The sequence below is a fragment of the Bactrocera tryoni genome, chromosome 4 (genome assembly GCF_016617805.1).
Source record: "Bactrocera tryoni isolate S06 chromosome 4, CSIRO_BtryS06_freeze2, whole genome shotgun sequence".
Classification (NCBI taxonomy): domain Eukaryota; kingdom Metazoa; phylum Arthropoda; class Insecta; order Diptera; family Tephritidae; genus Bactrocera; species Bactrocera tryoni.
In genome coordinates this window covers 15,399,363-15,415,777 of record NC_052502.1, presented here as the reverse complement: position 1 = coordinate 15,415,777, position 16,415 = coordinate 15,399,363, and positions in this window count along the sequence as shown.

Below are 16,415 nucleotides of genomic sequence, written 5' to 3'. Positions count from 1 at the left end.
TATGTGTCCACGCCCCGACGGATGAGAACGACGATGTGACCATAGTGTCTTCTATGAACGCACCTATGACAGCTGCCCCCACCACAATGTCAAAATCGTGCTTGGTGACTTTAACGCCAGGGTCGGCAAAAAAGGTATCTTTGGCACAATGGTCTGTAAATTTAACCCTTAAATGGGTTGAGTCTAATCGACTTCGTCAGAGCCCGAAATATGGTCATCTGTGATATATACTACTAGATTCCAGCATAGGAAAATACATCAAGATACATGGCTGTCTCCGGATCGCAAAGCCACCAAGCCAAAGTCAACACTTTTAAATCGACCAGAACACTTTTCGCACGTCGAAATGTCAATGTAGTTAATGCCCGAGTTTTTGAGCTCCTACAGCTTTTCTGTTCCAGTCAAAAGCAATGTTGTTAGCTCTCATTTCCATGCAGAGGGTATCTCTTTGATTTTAAGCGAATTAAAACAGGAAATGTAAAATACTTTCTTGCTATTTTAGTACGAAACTCTTCGTAATGGCTATTCATGGAAACATTTTCTGCTATTTCTTCTAACTTACGTGCATGTAACAGGCAGACAAAGCAAAAAAAATCCGATGCATAACTGTTCAAGTGGCAGACGAACGCCGAAACACGCTGTCTTATGCCAACGAAAAAGCCTCCCACAAAGATTCTATGAAAAGTGGCAACACTCAACATGTAATCGAATTGTCAAAAAACGCAATTATGGCACTTGTGCATCCTTTACAACAACTGCTGCAACAGCTACACATTTTGCATGCCACAACGCTGGGCATATGTTGGTTCAAATTGGCTTTTGCCTTTGCTGTCCGACGCCTTCGCTGGAAGTGTGGCTCGTGAGCAACATTGCGTGCAGTCAATCGGAAGAGGAAAAGCAGATAACAATAGAACTAGAGGGACGGCACTTCATTTCCAAAGCGTTGTGATATTTTGAGCAAAAAGTGTGAGCAAAATTGCACTTTGAAGCTTTAAGTAAGTTCTTTGGAACTGACGCCAGTGAAGCGAGAATTTTGCAAGCCAATGCACACAAAGTTTTCCATATGATTAGTAAAGTCTATTATTCTTAAGCAATTGAAAAAAAGATTTAAACTAAGGTGAAGCTGAAATATGTAAAATGAGCAGTCACCCTGGAAGAAGATGAAAATTAAAAATTTTTCAACTGAGAATTTAAGATTTTTATAAAATACCAATGAACTGTGGTTACATTACTTTTTGGGTGTGGTGCCGTTCGATCTCACTTTTGACCAAAATCCACGACGAATTGATGATTCGGAGCAGTGTTTGGAGATGTTCAAGCATAATAAACCGGAGTTTGACAATAGCTAAAACATGACTCCATCATTTCACTACGAACCACAATCGACAGTCATACGAGTGGACTGCACAAGATGAACCCGCTCTAAAGTTTGGTGAAACGTAACAGTCGGTTGTCAAGGTTATGGCGTCTATATTTTAGGATGCTCATGGAACAATTTTAATTGACTACCTTGAAAAGGAAAGAACCATCAACAGCGGACTATAACATAACCTTATTGAACCATTTGAAGGACGAAATCGCCGAAAAACGGCCGGAAAAGTTAGAGATTCGCTATAATCAATGTCGAAGAGAACTATGTTGAATTAAAAAAAAATGAATTTTGCCAAAAAAATGTGTGTGAGTACTCATAAAGTGAATTGTCTTTGATATCACCTTGTAGTGCCTCACTCTATTTTTTAACACGTTCAAACAATAAGCTCAAAAGGCATAGGAGTATTTCTACTGAAAATTTTTAAATTATTAAAATTATTTTATTTTTGTCTGAAAGAAACGAAAAATGTTTTGAGAATACCAAAATCATAAAAGTCAGATTTTTCATCCTCTATTCTTTTTATTTTTTTGAGATTATACAGAAGTCGTAATTATTTATGCACGAATGGTAGCAGACAAATAGCTGCTGGAAATTTAATTATCCTTTGTACCCCCATATACCTGTATTGAATGAGTTGGAAATGAGATTGCAGCTGCTGATAAGAAGTCATTTTCGCATACAATGTCCATTTGTGACAGTGATGGAATAAAAATTAGGACAGGTCTTAGCACTCTACAAGGTTTTAAAAAACATTAAAATCGATTATAAATTTTTAATATACATATATTACAATATATACTACAATTCCCTTAAAGGAATATGTGCTTACTTTAGCTAATAATTCACGGCCACTAAAAATATTATTTTTAAGGGGTTGCATGGGCTTTCTCGCGTAGCCTTTTTCCAACAATTTTTTTCTCAAATAAAAAATGAAATATTTTATCAGAATTTTTTATTGTTACAAACATACACTATTAACAAAGAAATTCTGATATATTTGGAAAAAAATATCTAAAACCCGGCCATTGCGACGCCATTTCCGGTGACTCCACGAAAAAAATATTCGCCCGCATTGGCAAGATAACTCCTTACAGAATCATCCAAAGTGAAAAAATACGTGATTTAGTTAAAACCTTAACTTAGAACTTGGACGTTGGAAAAACCCAACTGAAAATTGGAGTTTTGGCAGACAATTTTATAAAAAAATTAAAATTTTAGTGAAAATTTTGCGACATTTTTTTTGTTTCAAATAGTTGTAATCGAAAAAAATCGTCCTTCGTCCAAATCTTTAAGAATTGTACCTCAAAGACCTGTGCAAAATTTCATGAAGATCGGTTCTCGAAACATCTTGCCAACCGACTTCAAAAACACAGTTTCGAGAAAAACGCATTTAAACACGGCGCACTTAGCCTTGCCTCGAGCGCACAAATTCTTAAAGCTTTATCTCCAAAACTATTACTCGGATCAACTTGAAAATCTAAGACAATATTCTAGAGGTGTTGTAGAATTTAATAAGACCATATAAATAAATTCGATTTTTTGAAACCCGTAAACCCACGCGATATGCGATCCCTTCATGAATTAGGCGACGTTTGTATTGTGTTCCACAAGTTCAGTAGGAAAATTTTAATTCCTTTAACGGTTAGAAATAATAGGTAAAGGATTTCTATGAAGTGTTGGTTTTTTTTACATCTGATCAAAAATGACGGACTGACAAAAAAAACTAAATTTCCACGTATTTTAATTTATTATAGCCCGAGTCAATACAAGCCTTCCAACGTTTATGCCAATTTTCCATACACTTATTATAAGTCGCGGCTGAGTCGTAATACAGTGTCTTCAACGAATTTTGGTCTGTTTTGGTTTCGTCCTATCTGTGGGGCGTCATTTACTAAATTGTTCGAGAACTGTCATATGATGTCATATTCATATACCAACGTCTCGTCGTCGGTAATGATGACTTTGCTGAATGTCCTCAACAACGTTTTCAAGCATCTCTTTGCAAAATATTGAGGTGTTTTGTGTGAATCTAATATTAACACGTTTCATACACAAAACATTAACCAAAATGTGTTGAGTAGATCCATGAAGGACATTGAGATTCTCTGCTAACTCTCTGGTGCCAATACGGGGATTTTCAAGTACGCACTGTTTCGACATTTTCGATGATGTCGAGCAGAGTTTCAGTTCATACTGTATACGGCTCCTATTACTAGAAGAGTCAAGTGACAAATATTTTGAGTTAAGCAGCATACTTTGTCTTATATTTTGGCTATTGGAAAATTGTAATATGATATTCTGAGATCTTTTCCCGAACATAATATATCTTAAAGAAAATGTTTGCATGGCTATTCTAATATTCTGTCCACCACTGCCCATATCCAAGACGCCTTTTCTCATCATCTCATCTTGCAGTTGCATAAATTCCAACGCGCTTTGCATACCAAGCTGCTTATTGCAGGCATTTAGGTGTCACAGACGCACAAATACATGCACTGACATTTAATTTCCTTCACACACAGTTAATTTATTGGCCAAGACGTCCTTGAAATAAAGAGCAGACAATAATTAGCACATAATAATAGTAGCAATGCTGTGTCTGTCTCACCTGTACATACCTATATACCATATACAAAGTGCGCCTAAGCACATGTGAACACAAACGAGCACATATTAATAAAGCGTAGCATACTTACAGGCGCTTGAGAGGCCCTTTGTTCCCTGTTCGTGCGCCAGCCATGCGGCAGCTCTAACATATGGGCAGTCAAGCAAGAGTGAGCATATTTTTCACGGTGAAACGCACAAAGTCAACGCATTGTATGCACACGGGGCCCATAAAAATGATGCGAGCGCTTATTGAAAGTGTCGCAGGCAAACACACGCACGCACACACACACACTTATATGTATATATACTCGTGTCTACACTACACACCACTGAAGTGTTGATTGAGTGACACTTTTATAACTTCATTCAAAGCGTTTACTCTGCATACGAAACAAGTTTGCACTAAGTATTGGGGGAAAAACAAAATTCAATGACAGCGCGTTTGGGGCTCGATCCTCCAACCTTCAAAGTCACCGAAGGTAAATTGCTTAGAAAAAAGGAGAGTTTGGTGCGCTACGTGTGTGTGTAGCATGCATGTTTGGATGCTTGGCTAATGGGCACGTGTTTTGTTAGTGGCCTTGTGATAAAATTCACCAGGTGCGTTGAAGACTTAAGCAGACACATGAAATCCCCAATAAAATGACCCATCACATTTCTAACAAACAGTTGAAAGTGTTTTCCAACGCACAAAACGGCTACAACGAACGAGACCTAAAGGCATAACTAATGAATGTGTTCGCCACTTACGCATATTGATATATTTACATATCTATTTATTTGGCTGCTGAGATGTAGTTGAGCAGTGGGTCTCAACTATAGGTCTGTATGATTATCATTTGCCGCACGCACGCTGGCGAATGGCACGGATTAGGTTTTTAATATAGCCCAGCTCAACGACTTTATGCCACTACAACTGCTGCTTCTCTTCCCCACACATATTCTCCAAGTGCGCTTGAGTCGCCATCCGCCGGTGCTGCCTGTTTAAGGAGAGTGATCAAGTTAAGGTGTTTGTTTTCGGGTTTGGTTAGTGATTTTATGTTTTCACCATGTGTCCGTGTGTTGACATAATGGTGTAACTGCGAAGTGCTGTCAATTCGCACTACAGATGGTTCAGTATTTATTTATTTACTTAACAAGTTTTATTTAGTGTTTGGTTGTGGCAATGTCATGTTGAAAAAAATATCCATTTTATTGGCATTTGTAGACATTTTTATTTGGCACGCAAGCAATGCGTTGGAAAGACACCATCCACCCATGGAGACTCGAATTTCACGAACGAAGCCATAGTTCACTTGATTGAGTTCACAGTAAAGAGTTGCCTTGCAACTATCCAAAGCTAGATGGCTTGAGTTTGACTACGGGTAGATATTGGTCTTCCCGAACGTGTTTCCGGGAAGTGCGCCCACAGAAGTGCTTAACTCTTTCTTTTGATCTTTTGATCTTTTGATTGCTAATACTGTGTCTGTCTTGGTTCTGGCCAGAGCCTTGTGCAGCCTAGCCTTCTCTGGTGTAGAAGTGACGTTTTCATAAAACTTTCTAAAGCTTGCCTGTTTTGCCGACCAAATCTCCTTTTTATAGGAGGTTAGGTTGTTTTTAAATTCCTCCCACATCCCCGTATGTTTCGTCTTATTGAAAAGCCTTCGTAACTTTTTCCTAAGATCTCAGGGTTTGCTTGACCACCAGCGACAGTTGCGCCTGTTGTTGATCGCCTTTAGGGGGCAGTTGCAGTGGTACGCGTGATGGATGGACAATCTGCTTTACAGTCGTGAATCCGTAACACTTCCATCAGGCTGCCCCTTCCCGCTCACATTCGTTTTTAGCGTATCCCGGAAGGTATCCCAGTTTGTGTTCCGGGGATTACCTTTGGGAAGGTGTTGCTTGACATCTACTTTTAACAGGAACCTTATGACTGTATGATCCGATAAGAAGGGCTCTGATGACACCTTCCATTGTAAGATCATTGCATTCATTGGCTCATTATTTCTCCTATTTATTGTAACTTGCTCAATGAATACTCTTATAAGAATTAATATGGCTTCAACCTTGAGACTTGCTTGTGGTTTTGAGACCAAAACTTGCTGTGATTCGAGCAGAACTCACCTATATTTTGATATGCGTATAGCATAAATAAAATTTTCAGTTTGACAACTTTATAAGACTCTGCTAAGTCTACACGTGGTATTTTTTGATTTTTAGTTGTGACTAACGTAAGTAACCACAATCGAAGTAAAAGAATTTGTTCAGAATGAAGCACCGATAACTTAAGGATCGTGAGCTGAACAGAACTGCCTTCGAAAATCAATATATTCTCCCAAAAGTATGTTTATTTTGCCGTATACTCTGAAGATTACCGATAGCTTAATTAATGCTACAAGGAACTCCATCCAGCTCTGCGAAAGACGATAACATGGAAAAAGTTAAAGAAATAATGATTGAAAATCGTCGTATTGGCATCAAGGAGATATCTCATCATCTCTTATAAATCGACTCAACACATTTCGATTAATATTTTGACAACGAAGCGGGTCAATGATAGACTGATATCAAAAGTCCTGAATCTTTTACAGAAAAAGCGTAAGAGTTCACAAACCAGATGCTTGTCAACCAGGTGTGAACTATATATTCATCAAACGCATCATTACTGCTGACGATTAGTAGTTTTTGAATATGATGTCCAAATTGTCTAAATATTCGAAAAGGCTAAGCAGTCGATCAAAACCCAAGCTGATGTTAGCATTATTGTGACTGAATTTTTAGCAAAATACGAAACTAGAGTCATTGTTCCGTCAGGTTTGGTTCCCTGTGACTTTTTCTGCTTTCGAAACTGAAAAATCCGCTTCGCGATACGTTCCATGAATCCACTGAAGCCGCTAAAAGTCATTCGCTGTAGGCACAGAAGGTCATCCCACTTCTTTGACATTACAACCGTGAGGCGGTTTGAACCAACCCAGTCAAGGATTTTAAGAAGTTTGTAGAGCGTTAGGTAGCTTGTATTGACTCAGGAGCCTATTTTGAAGACGATAATAAACATTTGTATTAAAATACGTGAAAAAGTGGTTTTTCGTCGGTCCGAGTCAAATTTATATGTATAGCATATATGAAGAAGACTAGTCCCAATTTATTCTCACAGAATATTCACGCCTGCAAAATGAACTTAAAACAGTTATCCGTAGAGACACAGAGTTTTGCAGTCGCTTCTACCTTGAGAGAGCTATATTTTACCGTGAAAGTATTTCTAAATGCTTCTTGCGTGGTTTTTAAGCTCATAGATTGCTTTGAGGTACGTATTACAAAAACGAACAATCGGATTTCCTAATCAGGTAAACATAAATTGTTTGAACTTTTTGCAGCCTGTTTTTCTTCTTTAGATCATCTTAATCTAACTGATTACCTAAAAGTTTCTCTTACTTTAGATATATTAGCAGCTCGATTCCACTGCCGTTCTTGCCAACTATTGTAACATCACAATATATTCCTTATACTGAGTTACTTACTCTGCCCACTGGTGTATTTTTCTCTGAAGTCTTTTCATTTCATATAATCACGCTTCGAAATCGCCCAAACTAATCTTATTGCCATTCCCCATATGATGGCGGTGTAAGTCTTTGCTTACTCTTTTTCACAACCGCTTCAATCGTGTTATGATCATGGGATAGACCCATTTTAATTTTATTGAATCATATTTTTTTATAAAAAATTTTCATTTTTACCATATCGCAATATTTCGAAATTTTTGATTTTTTTGTATGATTTGCCTTCGCACTCTTACATTTTCGTGCACCACTTTGGTGGCGCCACAGACACGTGTTGACTAGCGCCATAATTGAATTTAGTTGACACACTTACATAAATTGTATTCGAACTCGCTGCTTTCCGTTCAATAAATTAGCAAACAGGCATTCGGATGGCTATCCGCCAACACTGACCCTTCACACTGGCATTGTAATTGTACTTTTTGGCGACCGATTGTCACCATGCCCAACGGCGCAGTGGAAAACCGGCACTCAGTGGTTACATGCACACAGTTCCTCTCACACATACATACACATGCGAGTATTAACCAAGTTACATGCGAGCTGCCCCACTACTAACTCGCAATTCGTCCGGTTTACGTGACCTGCGCCTGAATGGACATTAATTCGTTGCTTTCGGCTAAACAATCGTCACGGCCTGTGCTACTCGATGGGTTTACGTGTGGCTACGCCGTCCAACGGTATTAAAGGCGATAAGTCTGAAAAATATTGCAACGAAAAATGTGACGCAGCGGGGGGAGGGAGTGTTGTTGGTACATTTGTGTGTGCATTTGGGGTCTGTGGATTTTGTATTTTGCGTCAGAAAGGGAAAATTGGCATTTAGCAACATGTGTATGTATGTTGGAGCGCGTAAATATTTGTAGTTTAACAAATTTAATGCAATGTTACGTGTCGGAAGTTCTAGTTTGTTGCAAAAGTGGCTAACTTCTGTGTTGGTTATGGAAATATGAGGCTTCTAATTGATTGTTTGAGTAAAGTGTTTGCTGACAAAGGCTCTGAGTTCAGGGTATTAGATTTGTTCTTAGATAATTTTTAAAAAGCTGGAACTTCTGTTCCCAACGAGAGGTCGGAACCCTTCGAGAATATCAACCGTGCTTTAGTTTCTCTGTCTATTTAGCGAAGTTTGGACTATATAGTATGAAAATACTAACTTGTCTATAGCAGGAAGTGGAGGCAACATTATTTGTTTTGAGTTTTTCTTTATATGAATAAAATCAAAGTGTGAGAGATTACGTTTTCTTCTGGCTACTATTACTATTTCAGGTTCTTATGAAGTATCTAAGTTTAAGGACGTCATGTTAGCACTTAGATTGTTGCTTGGTTTGTGCTATTCAAAACCGGGTTCATGGGTTGTATTTTCTAATACATAAAAATAACGGCTCTTTTCAGAGGTGTGGTTTCCATTGTTCAATACTTTTTTCGGAGTTTGCCCTCTTTGATTTGTTGTTCAATTTATACTCATACTCAGTTTGGCTTGACATTTCATAGTGGACAGAATTACTCCGAAACAATTATAATAATTACCATGGCCAAGCAGAGTCGGTAACTCAGCAACCATGGACCGTAAGAGCATACTCAGAACTGCGGTACAGTACGTAACGCAGACGTTATTGATAGTTACGGGTCCTTAATTTTACAAGAAAGAGATCTTTCTCTGCTTTCTCTGGCGGATACTGCGTCGAATTATCTCAGAGCTGGAGTGTTTTGATCCATTCGTCGCCGCTGTCCTTTAATTCGCTGAACTAAGTCAATGTCGTCGTATATCTCGTACAGTTCATTGTTCCATCGAATGCGCTGTTCGGCATTGCCAATGCGCAATTGACCATAAATCTTCCGCAGAATCTTTCTCTCGAAAACTTGTAACGCCGACTCATCAGATGTTGCATTCGTCCATGCCTTTGTATCATATAGCAGAACGGGGATGATGAGTGACTTGTAGAATTTGATCCTTGTTCGTCAAGAGAGGACCATACTTCTCAATTGCATGCTCAGTCCGAAGTAGCTCCTGTTGGCAGGAGCTATTCTGCGTTGATGGTATTAATACATACTGGTTCCAAGATAAACGAAATGATCTATGACTTCGAAATTATGACTGTCAACAGTGACGTGCGTGCCAAGTCGCGAGTGCGACCACTGTTTGTTTGATGACAGGAGATATGTCGTCTTGCCCTCGTTCTCTGCCAGACCCATTTGCCTTGCTTCCTTGTCCAGTCTGGAGAAATCAGAACTAACGGGGAGGTTGTTATGGCCAATGATATAGATAACATCGGCGTACGCCAGCAGTTGTACACTCTTGTAGACTATTGTACCTTCTTTATTCAGCTCCGCAGCTCGAATTATTTTCTTCAGCAGTTGTTTGAAGAATGAGTATCTTTGTCTGAAACCTTGCTTGGTATCGAACGGGTCGGAGAGGTTCTTTCCGGTTCTTTCGGTTTCTTTCCTGACCGAGCTTTTGGTATTGCACATCGTCCGTTTATATAGTCGTATTAGTTTTGCGGAGATACCAAATTCTGACAGCGGCATAAAGGCAGCTTCTTTTCGTGCTGTCAAAAGCAGCTTTAAAAGCGACGAGGAGATGTTACGTGTTGCTGTTCTTCAGAGGGGTAATAGCTATTCGAACTTCTTCATGGTCGGACGATGGAACGTCTGCTTCATCGTCATCGATTAGAGAATCGGGTTCACTATCTTCTGGTGTTATGCTTTCACTGCGATTCAGCAAGCTGGAGAAGTGTTCCATCCATAATTTTAATATGCTATTGGTATCAGTCACTAGATTACCAAAATGGTATTACTCCGGTTTTGGAACCTTTTGTTAGTCGCCACATCTTTTCGTAGAATTTTCGAGCATTACCCCTGTCGGCCAGCTGGTAAAGCTCTTCGGACTCACGCATTTTGGCTTCTCTCTTTTTTTGTCTAGAAATGCGTTTCTCTTTAGCTCTCGGTATCTATGCCATCACTCACTTGTTGTGGTCTCTTGTAACGTTACGAAGTGGGCAGACTGTTTTCTCTCCTCTGCGACTTGGCACTACTCATCGTACCAGCTGTTCTTTTGCCTTTTCCGAAAACCAATGGTTTCGTTTGCAAATGTACGTAAGGAGCTTGAAATGCCACCCCATAGTTGCCTAATACCGAGTTACTTTTGAATGCTCTCAGACAGCAAGGGTTCAAGTCGAGTTTTTATTCGTTTCTAATCGTTCGGCTGTCGGTTGTGATTGAAGCTTCTCGACGTCGATTCCTTGACACAACGTTTGTAATGGTCGTCATCAAAGGGAGGATCTCTTATCCGAGTCTGTTTTGAACCTTTCATTAGGAGGTATGATTCGCTTCTCACTTTAACTCCCCTTCAAAAGGATGTTCTTTGGCTACTTAGAGCATACTAGGTCTAAGATCGATCATGAATTTGAGTCATATGTAAAATAATCCACAATTCAGAATTTTAGTTCTGACCAATCTCAAGTGAATGGTGCTCAGAGAACTGTCCTCACTTGCGTGAACTTCTACACATGATGCCATCCCCCATGGTCTATAGCGAGAGTTTACTAGGAATCTATACTCTCTCTTCTTTCAGCCCAGAGAACAAATAACATGTGGGTTCTAGAAAAGCGGTTCCTTACCGGCACTGGCCTTCCTTACGTGCCCACCACTAGTGCTTTCGGTACTGCAAAATACCTTTCCAGCTGAATATTGCAGCTACGAACAGTTATATCGTTTCCCATAATTAAAAAATAATGAGAAAAATATTTAAAAGGTAAAAGCACTTTGGCTTCGTTATTTTATGAAAATGCACATATTAACGGGTTCGCATAGTTTTACAATAAATACAAAGTGCGCCACACAATTCTGAGTATTGTCTGCATTAATTAGCGCCAACATTGTTGAATATATTGTCGAATACATTGAGGTTTTTTCCCATTCACCGTTTGTTTTGCTGACATATTGCAACAATTGCAATTGCAACATTGTGGCACAGCAGCACACACCCATACTTACACACATATGCATATACATATGTATTCAATATAAATATTGTCATAATATATACAATGAAAAAATTATAAAAATTGCTACGCTCATCAGCAACGGCAGCACTCAGCCGCTCAATATTGCCCGCCAGAAGTAATCATGAATAATCAAAAGCTTGTGGCTCTTCGCCGCCTGGCACAACAAACCGCTCACCGCTGCATTGCGTTGCATGTCCATTTCGCCAAATAAATATCAACCCTGCGGCCATTTACACGCGCAAAAAACAAAACTATATCCCCATTTTCAGATCGCGCTGACATCTGTTAGCGATTGCGGCGAGTTCATTTAATTATTAAATTTTTTCTCTTTTGAAATTTTTGCTTGCTCTCCTCTGGAATTCACATGAATTTAATGAAATAAAATATTTCTTTTTCTTTTTTGTGTTTTTGGTTTGCATTTTATGCCAACTGCAGCAAGTATTAGCGAACTGTTAGGTGGACAAAAAGCGGTGAATGCTGGCATTCAACCGTAAAAAGAAAGAGAATTAATGCTGCGCGTTAATTTGGTTTAAATGTAATTTCAAAATTTTTGTTTAGATGTGTCTCTTAATATACGTATTTGATGACTGTGATGATTTTTTGATACGCAGTTTTAAAATTAATGGACTTTAGCTCTTTCGCTTAAAATTTTAGATAGTGGAAGTTTTTAGATTCTATAAGCGACTTTCTGTTGAAGTTGAAGTTCTCGTTTTAAGCACAGAGATCTCGATTCCGTTCTCGGATATATCTGACGTTAGCTTTTACCTTTTCAAAGTTCTATATCTACTTCTACAGTTCTTCTTTTTTGGTGTGAAATGCTAATTTGCGGTTGTGATTATCATTGAAATGTCTGGTTTTAACTCAAATCCAATAAAAAGCTCTCGCGTGTCTTTTTCAAAACTTAAGGGGTTCCGGTGGTCTCGAACCCTCAAATTAAGGGTGTTTTCTGGATTTTTTTAAGGTTTAAAAACAGAGAAGTCAATTTAAAATTTTTACAGTTTATTTATACACTTATGAAAAGTACAAAAATATTTTTTTGTTAAATAAAAAAAATGTTTAACAATATTAAAAATGGCGTCCAAAAAAAGCTATCTTAAAAGATGACTCCCGGTGTCGTTGTTGATTTTGACTCTTCTGAACATCTGAAACATAAAAACCAAATAAATTATTAATCAGCAGGAGTGCAGCTAGGGATTATAACCAAAAAAAAAATTAAAAATTAAAAAAAATTCCCGCTTTTGAAGTTCAGATTCTGAAAACAGCTATTTTTGGATCAGTTTTAGATCGAAAAAAATCGAAGTTCTTAAAATTAAAATTTGATCGTAGTCCCAGCGATAGATATTGATCTTATAAACACCATATTATAATTTCAAGTTATTCGGATAGATAGTTTTTTTTCATCATAAATGAGTACAAAGCATCCATTCATCGAGCCCCTCGACCGCGCGCTACCTGCTAAAACGGGTGTAGAAGCTAAAATAATGTGAATATCCTTCCAAAAATTTTACAGTATATTCTTAAAGGATGATACTGTCGAACTATCAAAAAATTTGTTTTTTTTGAAAATTCTAATATTTTGAGTGAAAGTGGAGTAAAAGTTAACGTAGTAGAGTTCTAGATCAGAGAACTCGTGAGTTGTGTCGAGCTGTCACGCCGAATACAACGTGAAGAAAGTATAGCAGCCGTAGCTGAGAGTGTACACGAAGTCCGCGGAGAGTTAATTTGGCGCCATTGACAGCAAATCGGACTCACGTATAGAACTACCTGGCGCATCTCTGTCAAGATCTTAAGGGTTCAGTAGGGTAATCTGGCTGTTTTTTTACATTTTTTTTCATAGAAATTTTAATTCTACAATAGAACTTTTTTCACATTTCATGAGGTATATCGTGGAGTGTATAAACAATTTTTTTCGGAATTTTTCGATGACATCTGTCGGAGAAATGGCTGGGCGAATGAGATGCGTTTTTTCACTGGCGGACACAAAATCCCAATTTATTCTTGAAAAGTACGTAAATGGTTAACGTCCCTATTAGAAACATGAAAAAATGTTGATAAATAAAAAAGTAATTAACGTTTTTTTTAATTTTTCTCCATGTTTTTTTACATAAATTTGTCATAACACTGTCAATTAATTATAAAAAATCTAAGGGACTATAGCCAGGCGTTTTGTAAACATTAAAAAAAAATTAGCAAATCGGTTGAGTAGTTCGACCGGAATAATGTCCGCCAATGTAAAAAAGTGTATCTTGAGAAAAACGCGTTTAAAGTTTGAGGTATGCATTCCGAGCGCTATGAACGTCGAGCGGTATTATTATTTGTGGGCTTTTTCGAAACCTTCCAATGGTAAAGTGAGTTTCTACCTTAATTCTAAGGGTATAAGGAAACAAAAAAAAAAAAATTTTTTTTGAAAAAAAGATTACCCCACTGACCCCTTAAATTGAAAGATTACAAAAAAAGCGCTCGACCTTTCCAAGCGACATCGTTTCGCTCTATGAGCTCTTGATAAGTTCCGCGAAGATCCGACGTTTTCGCGCCAAATTTTGTTCAGCGATAAGACCCATTTCTGGCTCAATTCAACAAGCTCAACAAGCAAAATTGCAGCAGTTGAGAAGAACAACCTGAAGAGATCCAAGAGCTGTCATATCATCCAGAAAAATTAACGGTTTGGTATGGTTTGTGGGCCAGTGGAATCATCGGTCCATATTTCTTCAAAAATGAGAATGAAATGAGATAGTGAGAATGTAATCGTCAATGGAGACCGTTATAGCGCCATGATGACCAAATATTTGATGTCTGAAATTGAAGCTCGTGATCTCGGCAATATTTAGTTTCAACAAAACGGCGCCACTTTCCACACATTGCATCAATCAATGAATTTATTGATATAACACTTCGATAAGAAGATAATTTCACATTTTGGGCCGATCGATTGGCAACCAAGACCTTGTGATATCACACTGTTAGACTTTTTCTTGTGGGAATAAGAAAAGTCTCAAGTAAATGCGGACACTCCGACTTCGATTCAGATCTTGAAACAAAACATCACGCGTGGCATTCGCCAGTTACCAGCCGAAATGCTTGAGCGATTCATCGAAAATTGGACTCAACGGGATTGACCATCTGAGACATAGCCGCGATCAACATTTGAAAGAGATAATCTTCAAAAAATATATGCTAAAGTATGTAATAGAAAAATGCAATACTTATATTCAAAACTCAAAAATATCACTAAACAAATGTTTTCAAATATTTTGTTTAAACAGTAGGTTTTCGGATATAAAATCGAAAATATCGAAATTTTATGAGACGACAGTCAACTACCAAGTATTTCAGTTTGCTTGAACAGAAAGTTTATTGAGTCAATTTACAACATAATTGCCTCGGCTAATTGACTTGGTCTTTATTGGCTTCTATTTCTGTATATATTTGTATATTTGTATGTATCTGCTTCTTCGTCATGCAAATTGAATTGGCACTTGAATAGTCTGCCAAAAAAGCTTCTTAGAAATATCTAAGGTAAATTTGTCTAATTGCGAGCATTTCATTACGCAATTCCGTACAAATTAAAAGGCAAACATGTCAGTGTAAAGAAGAATGTCAAGAATATGGAAGAATGCAAATATGACATAGAAATGCGAACGTCTCTTCAAGAATTTATTCATATTAATTTAAAGTTATTTTAGTTTTAGTGAATGCCAGGCGAAATTCCAGATGCCAATTATTTTCAGCTTATATATTTGTATATTGTACGAGTATATATAAAAACAAAGGTGTATATATATTGTACGAATATGTGTATCTATGTATAACAAAGTGCTGTTAGGTAGTGTGTTGTGGAAGCCAGTACAAATAAGCGCAGACTCTTCAATGTTAATATATATTTATTTATTTGTGTATGTATGTATATGCTTGTTTGTACATATGTATATTTATTGTAATTCTATGAATAGCAGCTGAGCAGAACGATGTCAATGCAAAGTAAATAAACACGCTGGAAAACAAAAGCAACAAATAAAATAAAATAAAAAATAAAATAAGAAAAAAGTTTAAGCTTTTGGTCTACATTGTCTAGATTGTCCACTTTTGGTTGTACCTTTTTATTGTGATTTTTCTGCGTTTGAACGTGTGTGTGGTGTTATTTTGACTGCTCGAAAGCAAGTATGAGTGTGTGTATGCGTGTATTTGTCTGCATATTGACCCTTTGTGCACTTAATTGTTGTTTGGTACACAAAGCAGTGGGCAAATAAAGCCAACCAGACATACAAGTAAACACACGAGTCCTTTACGAGTGTATACATAATATACAAATGCCATAATATATATGTATATATATAGATATATAGTATATATTGGTATACCAAACATACTCGAGGGCGCCTGAAAGTATGCCACGTGCATATATGTATGTATATGTAATACATATACATATGCACATACAAGTATATGTATGTGGATGTGTGTATTATGAATTTTGTTTATTTAAATTTTATTAAGGTAACGTTCCATCTAAAATGTATTTTAATTTATAAACTTTTCCACGAAATACTGCTCGTAACATTTTATATTGAGTTATGACCCTTCACTGAATTTTGTAATTCTCGAATAATTGCTAAAGGTAATTCACGTAGCACTTCACTTTTGATAGAAAATGAAAATAATAACCTCCAATTGCGTTAATGCCGTAATTTATTCTTGGAATTTGATGACAGCAAATTTCAGCGCAATTTTAACTTTCGAAATGTCATGGGAAGCATTATAAATCCTTTTTCAGTATTTAATACTTTTTTCATAGAATATTTAGTTGCTGGTATGATAGTGTATGTGGTCTTTTTTGTTAAGGGGTCAGTAGGGTAATCCCTTAAAAAATGTTTTTTTTTTGCATATTCTGTCCTTATACCCTTA